Raw genomic sequence first — 16,272 nt, forward strand, 5'->3', positions numbered from 1 at the left:
TTTCCTGATGAAACCAAACCAAATGGAACCAGCTTAGGATAGGCCCACCCACCACAGACAGTGATCTCATGTGATCTGAACAGACTGGATCAAATGTGCCTTGGAAGCCATTTTTATGCAGACCAGACTTTGTGCCAGTCCAAGCTGTGTCATAAACAAAATATTCACCGAGAATGCATGAAAGCTTCACCCTCACCTAATGAAGGCTGGGTACCTCTGAAAGAGAGTAGGCAAAATTGGCATGAAAGGTGCAATTAGAGTTGGTGAAAGTAATACTATATCTGATCCAAATGAGGCCTTCAAAACCGACCTTTGTCTAACCCCATAGGAATACCCCACCCCTGTAAATTAGTATGTTTTCATAAAGACTAGTAATTACGGACACTTGAAGGAGATTAAAAGCTTCGTTCATTCACTGAAATGTTAAACTCATTGTTTAGAAGGTATATATAGTCTTGTTCCTTACAGCACTAGGAAGAAATATGGCATGAATATGTCATGCAAAGAAAAAAAAAACCCAACAACCTCAAGAGAAATGTGGAGAAATGCTATTTTGGCATAGGATACATGCCAGACATGTCAGCTGATAGCATCCATAGAGCTGGAAGACTGAAAATGAACTGCATTACAACAAACAGAGATTTCACAACTTGAAAGCAGCATACTGACATTTATATTAGCTCAGTTTGACACAACCTGACGGGTTGCGATTGGATGAAGAGAAACTATCTTCAGCATCCACCCACCTCCCTCTGCCAGGGCTCCTGACTGTTCCTCTAAAGTGCATCTTTCAGGCCAGGCCTGTGTAGGTAATAGATCATGTTAAAACACTGCCATTTTCAATGGCAGCTGCTGGGTGAGTGTATGAACTTCTGGCTCACAATAACAATAAAGCCAGTATGAATGGAAATACGTGGGGAGACACATCAGTAGGCAGCGAGAATGGGTGTTTTATTTAAATCCCATGGGGGATCTCCTCAATGTGACCAAAGAGCACACAGCTGTGGAGGGAAAGTCCCAGGGTGGTTTTAGACACTTGTACCTTCCCTTGAGCCATGCTCCTGATGCAAGTTAGAAGCAGCCTGGCAAACTGAAATCATTCACAGTCTACAGAGAAGAAACATCCTGGGCACAGGGGGGCGGGCTCTGCTGTACTCCCCTGCCATGTGCCTCAACGCAGAGCCACAGGAGACATCTTTGGCAATGAGAAAGAAATTCAGCCTCCACGGGCTGTTTTGGGCACGAACTGTCCCGGTGCTTTTCTGTCATGTGCACCGTTTGTCTGATGAGAGGAACTAAGCTGAGAAGAGGCTCATTTCTCATGGGGTGCTGAACAACCATAATGTGCTGTAACTGTAACATTTAGGAAGCACTCGGTGGGATTGTCAGGAGACAGAGCTGGGGGCAGTTTTGTATTGACGGCACGAGCCATCAGCTCAGTCTGTGTCTGCTCCGTCTCCTGGAAGCACGTAGTTCACCCTGAGCAATGCTCGGAGCCTTGATACAGGGATTAACTGTTTGTGTCTTTGCTCTCTACCCAACACTCAGATTATGGGGAGAACCACACTGGCACAGCTGGGTTCCAAATAACCATGTTTATTAGTGATGTGCAAATATTCAAGGCCTAACTACCTACATACATTGATGTTCTGGCACAGTTCTGATAACTTCAATAGACCGAAAGGAAGACCACTAGATCAGTGGTGGCAACCTGCGGCTCCCGGGCCTCACACAGCCCATCAGAGTGAGCCGCTGGCAGGCCGCCAAACCATTTGTTTACATTTGCATTTACACCCGCAGCTCTCAGTGGCCACAGTTCGCCATTCCCAAATGGTCTGGCAGCTTGCCCTGAGGGGCCGTGTGTGGTCTGCGGGCCACAGTTTGCCCACCACTGTGCAGGTTAGCTTCTAAACTATTTAAAGGGACATTACTCAATTCCTGGACACAATTTTAACATAGTCCCTCAATTTCTGTAGTCATAACTATACTAGTACCGTAACTTGATCTCTGCTTCAGTATTATGCAATTAGTCATATATTTAACAATCTTTTCTCTTGCCAAGGGAAAGAGTGAGCAGAACTGCATGTGGACGGTTGATCTCTTTCTCCTTCTGCACAAAAAAGCTGAGGAGAGGCACAAAGACCAGAACTGGTCAAAAATAAAACAATCTTGAGAAAAATTAATGGGGAGGGGGGAGGAGATCAAAATTTAAACATTCAGTAAAAAATTTCATGAACATTTTCAGTTTCAATTTTTTTCAGCCAGCTCTAGTAATAAACTACAGAGACTTTCGCCTATAGGTCAATAGTCCAAATCCAGCCTAGGTTGTGTTTTCCTATCATTATCTCTTACCGCTCTTGAATGGTCTGTGTGAGATGAGTTGGTGGATCTCTGCCCTGTTCTTGGTACTGAGGTCTCCACCTCCCAAACCCCACAACAGCTGGCTCCCCACATTAACAGCCACAGCAGAGAGGCCAAATATCACCTGGGCCACAGACATGGTCCTATCTCACACTTAGAAGTGGTTCAGAGCTGATACGTGAAAAGATCAGAGCTGGGACACCTCTTGGGGAAGCAGAATTGGGAAATTTTGCACTGTGTTATGAGTCCTTTGGAGAGAGTCATCCTGTGTCTAAGGCTGTCAATTTGCCACCTTTCCCCAGCATTAAATTCAGGCACAAAATAAAAATAGTTTGAAACATCTTTTTAAAACATATTTGCTTCATTTTAACCAAAGAAAGCTCTGAGAACAACATTAAAGCAAGAGGCCAGCTGGGTCACAGGAATTGTTCACAGCTTGCTACGGTGCAGTATTTTGTTGCAAGCACAGAAAATAACCTTGCACATCAGAAAGAGCAAAATGAAATCTATGAGGAACATTGGCCGCGGCAGCAGCCAGATATATCCCCTTTTACATGGTCAGATATGTTTAGCTTCCCTCTCTGATTACTCCAGAATGAAGTCCTGCCTTATGGCACCATATGAACGTAGAGTCCCAGAGAGCCCCCGAGTCACACATTTGATTCCTTGGTTTATTGGGTGGCTGCAGGCTGCACATATCCAGGGCAAGTGATGTGACACATCCTGTCTTCGGAGAAGGGTCAGTCAGCTGTACAGCGGTTTGTGCCCTTAGCAGGTGCTTCAATGTCAAAGGTATTAAAGCTCGTTATTTTCTCCTCTCTGCTCAGCGCAGTCTAGGCTGTTTTTTTCCCCCTGCTTCTAATTAAGTTTATAGCCAGTGACTACGAGCTGGCCTAAGAGTTGAGCTGTCAAGCTGAGACCGCAGAGGCAGCGGCTCACAAACCCTTCCAGCGGGAAAGAAAAAGGTTCTGAGAGTGGCCATATTGTCTGGAAATTCTCTCTCTTTCCCTTGCACACGTATTTGCCAATATATCACACCACGCATACACACCCTCTACAAAAGATATACACTAACTTGTCCTGCTCTGGTGGATTTTGTTTATCGACATCGACAGCAAGATTGGACCATTTGATTGTGGGTCTCTCTGTTATATCAACGCAATTCTGGCGTTGTATGAGTGTGCCAGTATTTGGTCCTGGTTGTAAACATTGGCTCACGAGTGACTCTGGAGGGAAGAGCACCATTTAATGAAGACTCAGCCCTGGGACCTGTAACCCACTTCCCCCCTTGACTTCCCATTTAAGAATTTGCCTGGCCTATCCCTGCTTCGCTTGTGAGATGTGATCAGATCTCAGCCCCCATGGTAATGTGGCTGCCTGCCAAGTGAGTATATGTCCTACAGCCCTTCTGAGCCTAACTTTAGCAAAGCAACCTCAAGCCGGTGTGTGTAGTTGCCTGAGCTCCCTGCAGTGAAGCTGTGGCGAGTATTGGCTGGTCTCTGTGTGGCACAGCAGTGTGCTCATCCAGTTCATTTCCCACGTTCAGATCGAAGACGGATAATGATGATGATAAAGCTATCCCATCCTGGGGCGGCTCATGCAATCAAATGAGCAGAGGCTTGGTGGAGATTTGTAATGCGCTGTTGGATGCATTCCAGCTGGCTTTGAAAGGGGTTAAACAAACAACGTGATTGCGATTTCAACATCGCGTGGACAAGGCATTGCATTACAGAATCCAAATCAGGCCCATCCCACTTGCATAAGGACGTTTGCAGGCAATAACAGATTGTCAAATGCGTGAGAGATTCCTACTACGGAATGGCTCTAAGCACAGATAGTCACCCAGAGAGTTCCTATGTCACTGTGACTCAGAGGATATATGGCAATGGGATTTCCCAGCTTCTTTATTATTTTGGGGTTAGATTGTGTGTAGCTGTGCAGGGACCGATGAGTGAGCAATAAGCTCCCCATCCTTGCACTGCTGCGCAAGATTCACACACAATAGCAGTCCCTGTGTTCGATGGAGTGCAAAGATTGCTCTTCCTCTTGTGCGTATGACTTAGAGAAGGGGGTGGCTACCATAGGCTAAGACCCCACACCTCCCTCTCCAGCCAATGGAGTTGGGACGGCACAGTGAGAGGTACAGTCTGATCCACCCTAGTGAATGGAGCAGTTTGCGCACCAGGGAGCAGCAGCAGTTGTGTTTGTGTCTCTGCAAGGGGCTGTGGGCTCCAAAGCCCTTTTTCTTCTTAGTGCAAATTGGATGGTAGGCAGGACAAGAACTGAACTCGGCATAGGGCACTGCGGGAGAATTCCTAAGGGAGATTGTGGGGTTGGGAAGGGTCAGGCTGGTCTGGAAATAGGGACCAGGCTTTAACTGTTGCTGTTACTATAGTTTTGAAATAAGGCAGCTGTATGACTGGCTGAATGATAAAATCTCCCATCTGTGGGGGGACAGTGGCAAGTAAGACAGGGCAATAGTATAATGTGATCCAGGGACACCCTCTTTAAAAAAAAAAAAGTCAGAATGACCAGATTACATCGCAAAGCATTTTAAACCTTTGATGGGGAGACCTGAGATGGGCAGATCCAGTCATTTGATATATTTTTTTCCAGAGAGGATAATTAACACTATAAAATATAGATGGCTTGGTGCAGCCCCACCTCCACCAGTGCCAGGGGCCCCTCCCACGGTCAGTGATTGAAACACTCTGATGCTGTTAGCTCAGCTCTTGCTTCTGCTGCCCGGATTATGCTCACTGCGGAGTTTTAAGGAAACATCAGAAAGTCCTCTAGTTCATTGGGTTATTGAAAAGGATATAATTACAAATCCAAACTGTAATGTGTTTGATTCGCTACTAACCTTCTGAGGCACCTAGGTAGGTGGTGATGGTGGGGAGTTCGCTAACTGGTGATTACCAAATTAGTTGCATGATAAAACCTTTTTCAGTACACTTTTTACAAAAATAAAATGAGTCCTGAGATGATCTTCTCCTCCAACACGCTGTAATTTTTATTAATTTAACTTATGCCACTTTATTAGAACAGAAAAAGAGCGAGCAAAGCACCTGTGTGCTTTTCAATTCACGTTGCAAAAGGCGACAGCTTTGAAAAGCAACTGGGAGAATTCCTGAATGTACTGTAGTTATATTTTAAAATCCACATTAATTATAGATCCACTTATTCTTCGAAAAGACAAGAGCTGCAGCAGCGCTGGGGGCGGGGGAGGGGTCATGTATAAATTGTCTCCCAAGGACCCCACTGAAATTTCCATAACATTCACCATATGACACTGATGTGTGAAAATTGACATGAAGATTTGAAAATTGGGACCGAGGGAGACCAAGCATAAAATAACTTCAATTTTGCGCTCCCTCTGTCTCTCAGAGGAATAGTGCAGCGGACTGACCAACACAACACAAACAAGCGAAGGGGAGAGAAAAAAAAACCTACTCAGGGAGAAGGATAGGAGTTATTAAAGAGAAAACACACTCCTCACTCTCAGAGAGAAAGGATGATCAATGGATTTAGTCACAGAGAAATTCAAGCAGAAAATTGCTGCTGTTTTTTATCTGAGAGGCAGAAAGTTTAACCAAACCGGAATCCTCTCAACTCTGTGGAAGGCAAAGAGTGAGGGGAACTACCTGAATTCCAAAGCACTAGGGAAGGAGGGGGAGGGAGGAAATATACAATTTTGGGATAGCCAAGCAACTGCTGGGTAAAATCCTCAACTCCAAAAGTCTTCCGTCTGGTAGAGTCTATAACTGGGTTTTCTGCATTTTCCCTCCCGGAGCCCCATCCTCAAAAGAAAGACTCCCTTTAATGATCAATTATTTTTCCCCTGATGATTTTAGAGTCATGGCCACGACTGGCTATTTTCCAAACTGGTTTATTTTATTGTCTACAATCAAATATGTGTTGCTTCCTCACTTTAGAATTTCCTGGTCCAATCTCTTCCACCTCCAGGGGCTGTGCCTTAGATAAGGGAACTTACCAAAATCCAGTGGCCAAAACTGAGATTCTGGTCTCATTACAGAATGAAGGCAAGTCACTTGGCTGAACCTGGACCAGAAAAAAAGAGCAGCTCTCCAAGATCCCTTCTGTAGCACAAGTAATAATGGATTAACCACATCTACTGCTTTGGGTTGAGACTAAAAGTTGAAGGAAGGAAGCCGAAAACTTGCAATCAATAAGCAGGCTAGAACAATGGCAGGGAAATGGCAAATCGAGAATGTCACAAGTATGCAAAAGAACACACTGGACCGCATCCCCAAGAGATCAAGGGACCATCAGCAGGACCACGGCAAAACACAATGCTCAGATCAATCCAAAACTAACACTGAAACACTTTATGAAGAATCATTTGTGGATCCTTTTTCTGCCACTCTTGTGACTTCTGAATGCTGTCCTTCATCTAGTGTTGCATTGGGCCAGAGCCAAATTCACAGGTTAACACATCACTTCAAAAAGAGAGGCATTTGGGGTTGGATTCAATGAACTATGGGGACAGTAGCAAAGCCTTAAGCACATCTCTTCCAGGTACATTTGCTCTTCATAGAAAAGGTCATCTAAACAGCCTTTCCAAGTGGTAGTAGATGGTGGCTCATTCATCTAGGATTCAGGTTAGAGAGACCTAGAATCCTTAGAACAGTGTTTCCCAAACTTGGGACACCGCTTGTGTAGGGAAAGCCCCTGGTGGGCCAGGACGGTTTTTTTACCTGCCACGTCCGCAGGTTCGGCCGATCGCAGCTCCCACTGGCCGCGGTTCGCTGCTCCAGGCCAATGGGAGCTGCTGGAAGCGGCATTGGCCAAGGAATGTACTGGCCGCTGCTTCCTGTAGCTCCCATTGGCCTGGAGCTGCGAACCGCGGCCAGTGGGAGCTGCGATCGGCCGAACTTGCGGACGTGGCAGGTAAACAAACCAGCCTGGCCTGCCAGGGGCTTTCCCTACACAAGCGGCACCCGAAGTTTGGGAAGCACTGCCTTAGAAGAACAGCTTAAAATCTTAGCAGGGCCAGCTGAGCTGTTTCTTTATGAGCTCGACAGACTGAGTATCACCCAGTTCAGCACATGGATGTTTTCCTAATGAAACCGTAAAAGTCAAGATCTTGTCTGCTCTGAATGGACATGGCTTCCACCTCTGTGGACAAACGTTCCCTTCCAAGCACCACTGTGCATTTTCCTGAGCACCAGGTGGTTGCTGCCTGCTTGCTCACCCACCCCAGAGACAGCTGCATTACAGTGGTACCATATGTAGACATAGTTTTGCTCAAGATGAAAGCCACTATATACATGTGCAGTACTATTGCCTTTAAAATCTGTACTCTTCAAGTTATTGTAAGAAAATGATGCACACTCCAAAGTCAGTTGCAGCAGGAGAGAATGTACTACACAGTACTGAAGACTTCACTATCTCAGCAGCGGATTTTTCCTTGGTCTGACTTACTTTATTTTATTTAGCTTTGTGGTGATTAGGTTCCTGATACTTGCTGATATGATGCTCTACAAGACATGCTCTGGATCTCATTTATTATGAAGTGAAGTATGTAATAGTGAAAAATAGTTACAGCAATTCCATCTTTCTCTAGGGTATCTCAGCACCAGTATGGATGACTGCACACACAGCCAGCTCTGTAGAAACAAATGGAGAGGAAATGGCAGTGTAGTGTTTTAAGCTCCTATACACCTGTTGGATGACCAGGTTATGGCAATCCCATCTTTAATCTAGAAATGCACTTGATCCAGAGGTCACTTTGTTGGTACCAGGGAACGGCTTGGAAGGAAAGAGACTTCTCCATTTCACAGTCTGCTGGAAATATTTATCAAAAGCACCTAGAGGTATTTGAACAGCAGCCAGAAGAAAATGCTCCACAATCATTGCACAAACGAAAGCTGACTGCCCCAAACTCAGGACACCCTTCTGCACATTAAAACTTCAGTCCATGAGAAATCCTTTAGGACCAGGGCTATAGTGATAATTCTAGGTGGAAGGTCTGGGCACTACAGAGTGACAGGGAATGCAGGCTCATTCTAAACACCACCACTGAGCCCTACAGATTCACAGGGAACACAGGGCTCATTCTAATCCAGGGGTCGGCAACCTTTGGCATGTGGCTCGCCAGGGTAAGCACCGTGGTGGGCCAGGCCGGTTTGTTTACCTGCCGCGTCCGCAGGTTCAGCCGATCACGGCTCCCACTGGCCGCGGTTTGCCGCTCCAGGCCAATGGGGCGGCGGGAAGTGGCACGGGCTGAGGGATGTGCTGGCCACGGCTTTGCGCAGCCCCCATTGGCTTGGAGCGGCGAACTGCAGCCAGTGGGAACAGCGATCGGCCGAACCTGCGGACGCGGCAGGTAAACAAACCGGCCCAGCCCGCCAGGGGGCTTACCCTGGTGAGCCGCATGCCAAAGGTTGCCGACCCCTGTTCTAATAAATCACTGGCACTGGGCACTACAAAGTTTGTTTAAATTAAATTGTAAGGTCTTCAAGGCAGGAATTGTGTTTCTGAATATGTTTGCACTGTGCTCAGCACAATGGGGTTCAAATCCTGACTGAGGCTTTGGGGCACTCCACCAAAACAAACTAATAATAATGATACTTGGGTTTATTTATTTGCCTTCTGCTTTTTGAACCTGCTGGGTACACTCAGGACATCTTTTTGAGTTTTTCTATACAAATGAAAGCTGAGGGTCTCATGTAGTCATATGACTTGTGATGAAATGGCAAGACTTAACAACAGCTGTATTCATAATAGTATGATATACAATAAGCATATTCCTAAAAAGCAAAGGCACATTTTCTTACAATTTCAATGCACCTTTTCTAACATCTTGTTGCATTATATTAGCTGTTGTTTAGCACTTCCTTGCACTAGGTTGTTGTAATCAAGGTCTAATAGGAGCTGACCTCTATTTAAAAATCTAAATCCTTTTGTGCAATGCCCAGACACGACAAGATTGATTCTTAGATCCCTTTTGCTGCTGTTAAGTTCAGTGAGGTTACACTTGATTTACACCATTGTGAGATCAGAATTAGGTCCAGTATTTGCATTATTGCTTTTAACTAGCCAAAGATATATTTTAAGGATTTGTTCTCACAGTGGAAGGGTAGCTTCTGTCCTAAGTTTTGTTTTAATGTTCATGTTTCAAATACAGATTAATGTACTTGAATTTATCAGCCTTAGATCCATCTTGGCTTTTGCATGATCTTTACAGTATCTGTCTTCTAAAAGGTGCTTATTAAAAGATGGGCTTTCTTTATTTTTTAAATCATAGTCCAGATGGTATTGAGTACTTTAGAATATACATATAAAATGTTTCTGGCTGATTTCATGCAGTTTGGAAATATTAGTTGCTCTGTGAAGTCTGAGATGAAATATTCAAATACAAATGATCTTACCTACCTCAAAAAGGTCTTCAGAAACCTGCTGCAGGAGAGGTTGGGGAGGAAAGATAACCTAGTCATTAAGGGGAAGGCTAGGATAGTCACTGTGATTACCACCATAAAGAAGCATTTTCAAGGTTACTTTTAAATCCAGAGCCGAGGTAACAAATCAGTTTGTAAGCCATCTTGAGCATTTTGAACCAGAGATAGAATATTAGGGTTGGAAGTGACCTCAGGAGATCATCTAGTCCAACCCCCTGCTCAAAGGGAAACCAATCCTCAGATTTTTACCCCAGTTCCCCAAATGGCCCCCTCAGGGATTGAACTCACAACTGTAGGTTTAGCAGGCCAATGCTCAAACCACTGAGCTATCCCTCCCCCCAAGTAAAAGACACAATCATCAGTCTACAGGTGCAGAATCATTAGCCATCAGCCTGAGCTACAAAGTTTGAAACTAGATCCAAACTTTCCCAGAGTTTAATGTTGAGTGTATATTGGAATTTTGCTTGGCACTCGTCCTTACAGATGATCCAATATTGTAGTTATTTAATAAAGGAAAGGAGAGGAACCTCCAATCTACTTTCCCAAGCACTTGCTCAGAGCGAGTTTCCCATTTGGAAATACATGATAAATATGGATATGGCTGGGAGGTGTTAAATTGGGAAATGAGGATTAATATCAACAAAGTCTATGTTATTACAATCCCAATAAGTGTGTGGACACCTCCTGTTTGCAGACACGCAAAATTTCATGAGGGCATTCCTGATATCGCTACTCTTTAATTTTGTTTGGTTTCATTGTTAAAAGGGAATATCATTCTGACAACACTGTCATGCATCTTTTCACCAACCGTCTTTAATTAACTGAAAGCTTATGGGAATACTTCCACAAATTAGGTGCATAGATTCCCAGGCCAGAAGAGACCATTGTGATCATCTAGTCTAACTTCCTGTATAACACAGGCCATAGAACATCCCCAAAATAATTCCTAGACCAGATCTTTTAGAAAAACACCCAATCTTGATTTTAAAATTGTCAGTGATGGAGAATCACCACAACCCTTAGTAAATTGTTCCAATGGTTATTTACTTCCAGTGTTAAAAATTAACGCCATATTTTAAGTCTGAATTTGTCTAGCTTCAACTTCCAGCCATTGGATCATATTATACCTTTCTCTGTAGAGTGAAGAACCCATTATTAAATATTTTTCCCTACGTAGGTACGTGCAGACTGTAATGAAGTCAGTCATTAACCTTCTCTTCCTTAAGATAAATAGATTGAGATCTTTGAGTCTTTTGCTATAATACATGTTTTCTAATTCCTTTAGCCATTACCATGGCTCTTCTCTGAATTCTCTCCCAAGTTATCAACATCCTTCTTGAATTATGGGTACCAGAGCTGGCCAGCATTCCAGCAGTGGTCACAGCAGTGCCAAATACAGAGGTGAAATAACTTCTCTGGATTACATTAGCTATTTTGGCCACAGCTTCACACTGAGAAGCTGATTTTCTCACCACAACCCCCAAATCTTTTTCATAGTCACTGCTTCCCAGGATAGAGTCCCCCATCCTGTAAGTATGGCCTACATGGCTTCATGAAAACCTCACAGTTGTATGGCATTGTTTGCATGAATTGTAAAATAGCCACAGTAAAGAGTCAGGCACCCAACATCCCTCTGTCTTCCACTCTTCTAGACTGAGCAGAGATTTGACACACGGAAGAATCAGCAGGTGGATATTGGCAATCTGGATCCAAGTCTTGTGGCTTAAACCAATCAATTTAATATTACAATTTATGTATCTGTAGCGTGTGTCTTCAGTTCTCTATTTGTTGAAATAGGAAAAAAAAATTCTCCTCTGTCTCCGAAGGTCTGCTCAGTTTGCTAATCCCCATGCTCAGATCCTTCTGCTTGAACCGATTCTTGTTTGATTTTTTTCTTTTTGCCTTTCTTCTGGGTGATTGCCCAAACCATTTCCCCTACTGTCACCAGGATGCTGCAGAGAGCTCTTCTCTGTTGTTGTGCTCACTCTTTCCCCCTCCCCCCTGTTAATCTCAGACCGAGGTGAGATGGACTGAATGATGATGATGAAGCTTTCAGGATGTTAGAAAGTAAACTGCTGGAAGAGGTCAGCAGGAGCAGAAACCAATAAAGCACAAGGAAGTTTGATACGTACGAACAAAGCAATTGGTAATGATGTGAAATAGTTGGGTCAAACGAGGGCTGTGCAGAAATGAAAAGATTCACCTCCAAACACCTGGAAAGTTTACCTAACCTGCTTTGGCAGGAGCCACTCTCTCACCGGGAACTGCCACTAACAGCTTTACGCTTTCATTTGCACGTCTCCTGATTCCCATGTGCATCTGGCCAGAAGGAGTAGGTTGGATTTTCTTCCCCAGAGAAACACATTGAATCCGGTAACACCCCTTTCTCCCTCTCTGTTCTCGCCATTGCTTTTTATTAAGCAAAATTTATGATTCAGGGCCAGCTTCTGACACCCTTACTTATATTGGGTAGCTCATTACTGCACAAGCAGATCTACTGAATTCCAAGGACTGTTGGTGCTGTATGGTACTATTGAACTCAGAGGTATCACAACCTATCTCATATTTATTCAGGGCTCAGTTGTCTTATGCAGCTCACAATATTGGGTAAATTGTCTTAATTTATCAAGCTGGTACCGATTTGCTTCTTCTCCTGGGCCCTAATATTGGTTGTTGTTGTTTTTATTTTTTTAAAAAGGATTCAAGACAGGCCACTAGCCAATTCAGACAAATTGTGGGATCAGTCAGAACCATTCTGGTTCATTTAAAATACGTAGTGCAAAACTACATGAATATGATCATAAGATATCTTAGAGACAAGGTACATGAGGTAATATCTTTCATTGAACCAACTTCTGTTGGTGGAAGAGACAGGCTTTCAAGCTTCCTGGAGCTCTCTCTCAGGTTTGAAGAAGGTAACCAGAGTGTCCAAGCTAAATACAAGTTGGGGACAAATTGTTAAGCATAATTTCACAATTCACAATTCTTAACAATGTTTGAGGAGGGGCAACAAACGTGGACATGGGTGAGCCACTGGATATAGTGTATTTGGACTTTCAGAAAGCTTTTGACAAGGTCCCTCAACAAAGGCTCTTAAGCAAAGTAAGTAGTCATGCGATAAGAGGGAAGGTCCTCTCCTGGATCAGTAACTGGTTAAAAGACAGGAAACAAAGGGTAGGAATAAATGGTCAATTTTCAGAATGGAGAGAGGTAAAGAGTGGGGTCCCTCAAGGATCTGCACAGGGACCAATGTGGTTCAATGCATTAATAAATGATCTGGAAAAAGGGATAAAGAGTGAACTGGCAAATTTTGCAGATGATACAAAATTACTCAGGACAGTTATGTCCAAAACAGACTGTGAGGAGTCATTAAGGGATTTCACAAAATTGGGTGACTGGGCAACAAAATAGCAGATGAAATTCAATGTTGATAAATGCAAAGTAATGCACATTGGAAAACATAATCCCAACTATATATACAAAATGATGGGATCTAAATTAGCTGTTACCACTAAAGAAACAGATCTTGGAGTCATTGTGGATGGTTCTCTGAAAACATCCACTCAATGTGCAGCAGCAGACAAAACAGCTAACAATGTTAGGAACCATTTGGAAAGGGGGATAGATAATAAAATGGAAAATACCATAATCCCATTTGTCAATCGGTGGTATTCCCACACCTTGAATACTGCATGCAGTTCTGGTCACCCCATCTCAAAAAAGATACAGTAGAATTGGAAAAGGTATAGAGAAGGGCAACAAAAAAGATTATGGGTATGGAACAGCTTCCATATGAGGAGAGATTAAAGAGTCTGGGATTTAGCTTGGAAAACAGACAACTAAGGGGAGATATTATAGAGGTCTATACAATCATGAATGGTGTGGAGAAAGTGAATAAGGAAGTGCTATTTACACCTTCACATAACACAAGAACCAGGGGTCACCCAATTAAATTAATAGGCAGCAGGTTTAAAACAAAGAAAAGAAAGCACTTCTTCACACAATGCACAGCCAACCTGTGGAACTCATTGCCAGGAGATGTTGTGAAGGCCAAAACTATACTGGGTTCAAAGTTTGTGAAGGGTCAGTCCATCATTGGCTATTGATATGATCTGGGTGTCCCTAGTCTCTGACTGCCAGAAGCTGGGAGTGAATGATAGGAGATGGATCACTCTATAATTACCCTGTTCTGTTCATTCCCTCTGAAGAACCTGGCACTGGTCACTGTCAGAAGACGGGATAGTGGGCTATATAGACCATTGATCTGACCCAGTATGGCCATTGTTATGTTCTTAAGAACCTGAATAGAATATTTATTTGCTGAAAATGCCAATAGCACATGCCTTTCCCCTTCTCCGGGAAGGCAGCCAGCCTGCCAGCTGCAGCCTGTGCCACCCTTTGGCAGACCTGTAGGGCATTTTTCTAGGCCCCTACTAGGCCAGCCTTTATTAAAAAGAGAATTACAATATTAATAGGAAAATGATTTTTTGCTAATGACAAAGGACTCCATCGCTTCCTACTTGGGAGTGATTATGTATCCAACAATGCCACTCTCAATATTATCTCAGATGGGTATTTGCTCCCCGGAGGCTCTTAGGGGATGACCTTCTGTCTTCTCTACCTTTGATAGAGCACTGTCTGCATGCATAGAAATCAATTAACAACATCAGTTTATGCAAATTTTGCATTTAGATGGCATAGTAGAAATAAGCAGAGTTGTTTATTCCTGTTTGAAAGAGCAAACACAAGAGCAAGTTCCCATGCTAGAAACAAAGCTGTCTTAATTTATCTATTTGCACTTTCGCTATTTTCTATAGGGATGAGAACAGGCAGAGAAGATTATCTAACACAATGCAATGTTTAAAAATTCCTCACAAACCATTTGCTGCTCGGCTCCACTGACCCATTACTCACAGTGCCTATTTTTTCTGAAGAATAATATGATGGGAATGGACAGTTATCAGTCTGGTGCTGAATACTTAGTCTGCTGTTGGGTGCTGCCATCATGCAATTAAATGTGCAATTTCCAGATTCTGCCCATGGGGTCTGATCACACACAACTTGCTGGAGATGTACCAAGGCCTTGAGCCTTCAAATTCTAGCACAGGGCAAAATCCAGTGGCAGGACTCGCACTGACTTCTGTGTGTTTTGGATTGAGTTTATGGTGCCCAAAGTGGTTGTATTCCAGCAGAAATATGAGAGGAGGCTACCCATGGATGGGTGCCAATAAAATTAAGCTCTTGGCATACCCCTCTACACAGACAGGATCAAACTCCTTAGAGTCCTTCACTTGAAAAAGTGTAGGCAGAGATGTGGACTGAAGTGTCTCGAGAAACATGATTCTGTTCACACTAAAGAACTACTTAACTACACCCTCCCTTCTTTGGCCTCACTCTTGCTTTAAGTAAGAGAATCTTGGTAACCCATCAGCTTCAGCCTCATTACTTCAGAGACAGCATTTCCAATGGATAGGGCACAGGACTGGAAGCCAGGAGACCTAGATTCCAGTCCCAGCTCTGTGAGCTTGAGTAAATCACTTCACCTCTTGATGCCCGTTTGCCCTGGTAGCTTTTGTCAGGCTTGTTTGTTTAGATTGTGAGCTATTCAGGACAGGGACTGCACTACGTGGTTGTGCAGTGTCTAGAACAATGAGACCCCAATCTCATCTGGGGCCTCAAGGTGCTACTATGCGAATAATAGTTGTTTGGGATCAGGTTCCTCTATGCTCCATTTTTTTTTGCCTCCCATTTACTCTTGCTGCCCTCCACACCTGCCCTGTGCAATATCAAGCCCACAGTGCCTGTGCTGTGTACATGTGTGTATTTGGTTTGTGCGTGTGCATTAGGTACGAGAGTATGAGTTGGACGTGTCTCCGTTTCTGTGTGTGTTCGGATGGGAACAATATAATGGAGACAAGAACAATTTTGCTTGAGCATAAGGACTGCAGGAGCATGCCCACGGAATACATTATATGCAGCCGAGGTCGTCTTATGATAAACATATTCATGAAATGGGGATAATTTCATCTCTACCTGATGAAAGTGATCAGAGGGCAAGTCTCTTTCCCAGCTGATAGCACCAGACAAGGATGGATGTGGCCATATTGTCTAAAGTACAAATCAAGTTATTTCCTTGGACGCTGTCATGCTCATCAACACAGGCATTTTCTGATGAGCTGATTAGTTACCTGCAGTGCCCAGTGTTTCATGCCAAGGCAAAGAAAAAACAGAGGAGATATGCCAAAATTTGGCCTCATAAACAAGCCCTGGCTCCTTCCTGTATCCTGTTTTAAATTGTAATCTACATTGTGTCTACGGTGTACATCATTACTCTTTCCTCTGATATCGCAGGCACCTTGGCCTGATTGCATTTAAATACTTTTTAAATCACTATTGGATCTCACCTAATTATGTTCTGTTTGGTTTTGTGGTTACCTCCTTCTCTCATTAGTTGAAGGACCTGTTTAATCAGAGATTAATTTTATCCCTC

Source organism: Mauremys mutica, chromosome 11, assembly GCF_020497125.1.
Source record: "Mauremys mutica isolate MM-2020 ecotype Southern chromosome 11, ASM2049712v1, whole genome shotgun sequence".
In the NCBI taxonomy this organism is placed as follows: Eukaryota; Metazoa; Chordata; order Testudines; family Geoemydidae; genus Mauremys; species Mauremys mutica.